Below are 3,668 nucleotides of genomic sequence, written 5' to 3'. Positions count from 1 at the left end.
ATATATATATATATATATATATATGCATGTATGTATGCATATGTATGTATTTATGTGTGTATCTCTATGTCTGTGTTTGTCCCCCAACATCTCTCGAGAACCGATCTTGGGATGTTTACGTCCCTGAAATTTTGTGATTCCGCAAAAGAGAAAAAGTACTAGGCTTAACAAAGAAGAAACCCTGGAGTCGATTTCTAGCATTTCTAGAAATAAGAGTCAAACAACTCTTAGCCACGTGAGACCACTTTCTAATGACTGACAAGGGAGATAGGCTCCCTCCTCATCAGGCTCCGTCATTTTAGTGGCGATTATATTTGTTTCCTTTCGGTGCTAAATCGTTGGCATTATCTTCGCATTGTAAGTGAGTTCCATGTTGTTAGTGTAGCTGCGGTCCAAAATGTTATTGATTCAGATTGGGTACGATAATCTTTGTTGCAAGGACATTAATTTAGTGAAATCATATAGTTTCTGCCTGGTTTTATTCATGGCGAGATGATTATCAACATCGTGTTGCCTTTGGGCTATTTGATGCTCGGGTGGTTGAAGTCATCTAACAGAAGTACGTTAATATGCTGATCTAATTTTGTTAGTACGTCTTTTATTATTCTAAGGCTTCCTTCAAATTTACCATTGTGGTGGATGATAATAACACATCGAGTAGATATTAGAATATCGAATTACTTTATATGTACTATGAGTGTATCTCAAACTGAGCTTGAATACTGAACGGTATGGCATCTTCGCCACTGATGAACATGGCAACTGCAACATAACTTCTTTTCTTTCTTGTCTGTGCGAAACACAGCTTACTTTGGAATGTACATCTCGGCATGCTTACACTATTTTCACACACACACACACACACACACACACACACACACACACACACACACACACACACACATTATATATATATTTAATACATAATCGTATACAACGCGTATGTATGTATGTATGTATGTATGTATATATCAGATATATGCATGTCTTATATGTATGTAAATAGACTGATAGAGTGATAGACTGATAGATAGATACATAAATAGATAGATAGATAGAGAGATAGAGAGAGAAAGATAGCTATATATATGCGTTTGGGCGTGTATATGTACACACACACACACATATATAGTATGTATGTATGTATGTTTTTAACATATTGATGTGCATTCATACGTTTATATACATATATAGTACCTCTTTTCGCGCGCGTATATGTATGTGAGCGTGCATGTGTATGTGAGTGTGTGTGTGTGTGTGTGTGCGTGCGTGTGTGTGTGTGTGTGTGTGTGTGTGTGTACAAGTGCATATCCATGACATAGATATATACACTCTCCGTTCCTGTTTCGCCGAAGTTGATTACAATCAGTAAATGCCTTGTAAATCTCCATAAATCTATGCATGGCATTCGATCAATATAGCAACAACTCGTTGTTTTACCTGTTTTCATACTCCTGCCGTGTAAACATCGCTGCTTACTTTAAAAATACCTTCTTTTAAGTAGATTCCGTAAATTGATGTAAAACACGATTTATTCTATTCTTAATTTACTCCGTAAGTAAACTAAGTAGATTTGTTGCATAGAACTATAGCCGTGTGGTTAAGATGTACGCTTTACTACTCACTAAGTGTTTATGGTATCGATTCCACTATGGGGTACCCGAGACACGATTTTTTCTGCTGTCTTTGGGCAGATCTAAGATTTTTAATAATTTAAGATTTTAACTTACAAAATACTGAAAGATAATATTTCAATTTTTCCATGTAAGTGATGATAATATTTCAACTTTTTCCATGTTTAATTCAGATATATGTTGTGATTGAATTATTTGATATTACCCATCCGCACCAAATTAATGGCAGGGAATTTTACCATCTTGCTGGTTGCACTATGGCTCACCAAAAGTTACAAGCAACAGGACCCCAAAACCATCAGTTACCAGGCTCACCTTAAGTAACCTAAATTTTCAGTTGGTGATAATAGCACTGACTGCTGCTAATCTAGATCTATCAATAACTATTCACTACAGCAGTAATTATAAAAGCATATCAGAAAGATACAAGTTAAAATTACCTACATCCCATTAATATATATCTGATTTATGAAAAATCCCTTTTAATTAATTTTGAAATTTAAAAAGTAAATTTAGAATATAAGCACTTTTAACCAATGCCTTTTTCTGCACAGCCTTACTATATGCCTTCAGGTCTGCCCACAGAGACACTGCCAAAAATGACTATATTCCTGCCCCAATAAATTTAGGTGCACATATCTGAAGCATATAATACATCAATGAACTCGCCTGATTAAATAATTAACTAAAAAGAAAAGGAAAGCAACCAAAAAGGAAAAGCAAAAAAAAAAAAAAGCAGAAAGTAAGTTAATTACAGCTGAAAGAGAAAATTAATAATAAAAGTTAATCTTACCCTAATTCAACAGTATATTAAAAATAACTTTATTAAATACTTAATTAAAAATACGAAAAGTAAAGTCGACCTCGGTGGAATTCGAACTCAGTAAGAAAAGTTAGACGAAATAGCACTAAGTATTGCGCCCTCCGCGATACCCTTTTTGCCGACTAGTCGCGTTAGAATACAATAACTCATTTTAGACATATATTCTTATCTTAACATTATTGCTTGGTGCGTCACTTCTTACTTCCTCACTTACTGACAATAAATTTCATGACATTTCACCTCATAACGTCCTAATTTTTGCTCAATGCTACTAACAATTCTGAATTCCTCATGCATTTTTCTATCATTTAAGCCTAAGAAAACTATACTTTTATTTCAAAATAAAAAAAATTATGTTAATTGAAGATGAATAGGTGCCTTACTGCCCACCTTTAGACGTTACATATTTTGATGTAATTTTTTTTCTACTGAGCCAAATCTCAAACTATTTATGCCAAAGTGTAGCTGAGGAGGTGTCCTCTTTAAAACTGTTAACAGTTTGCAATTTAGTTGAGAATCGAATTAGTGGTGAAACTTGGAAGCTGCTGCGATGGACGAAATGGTGGACTTAAGAATATATTCAACTACTACTGTGGTTGAATGATATATACATATGCATACGCATTTACATACACACATATACACATATATATTCATACATACATATATATATATGTGTATGTGGGGTGTATGTGTGTATGTGTGTGTGTGTATTCGGTTGTGCCGCATGCCTTAATTTTCGCGTTTATACCGCTCGTTTATCAAGCTGCCGTTTGAATGACGGTAGATGAAAATCGAATAAATATTATGACATATTTTATTAAGAACTTTTGCAACACACGCATAAACATATATATCTATACACATATTCACATACATATATACATAATATATACATATTTATAATATACCTATAGTTCCTGAAAAGTTCCTGGCTTTAAGGGTATTGCGGGAGACGGCCCTTTTGGAAGCCTAACCTTCCAAGTTCTCTTACAGAAATTTGAAAAACTAAAGAACCGCTGCAATAAGTGTGTGAATCTGATAGGGGAATATGTTCAATAAAACTTGTCCTCCTGTATTTTCTTTTACTAAAAAGTAAGGAACTTTTCAGCACCTTCTCGTACACAAGTTTGTGGCCTAGTGCTTAGTGTGTGGCACCCATGATTGTAAGTCTGAGGTTTCGATTTCTAGACTCGGCAATGCATTGTATT

Source organism: Octopus bimaculoides, chromosome 7 (assembly GCF_001194135.2).
Source record: "Octopus bimaculoides isolate UCB-OBI-ISO-001 chromosome 7, ASM119413v2, whole genome shotgun sequence".
Lineage (NCBI taxonomy): Eukaryota > Metazoa > Mollusca > Cephalopoda > Octopoda > Octopodidae > Octopus > Octopus bimaculoides.
This window is presented reverse-complemented; position numbering follows the sequence as displayed.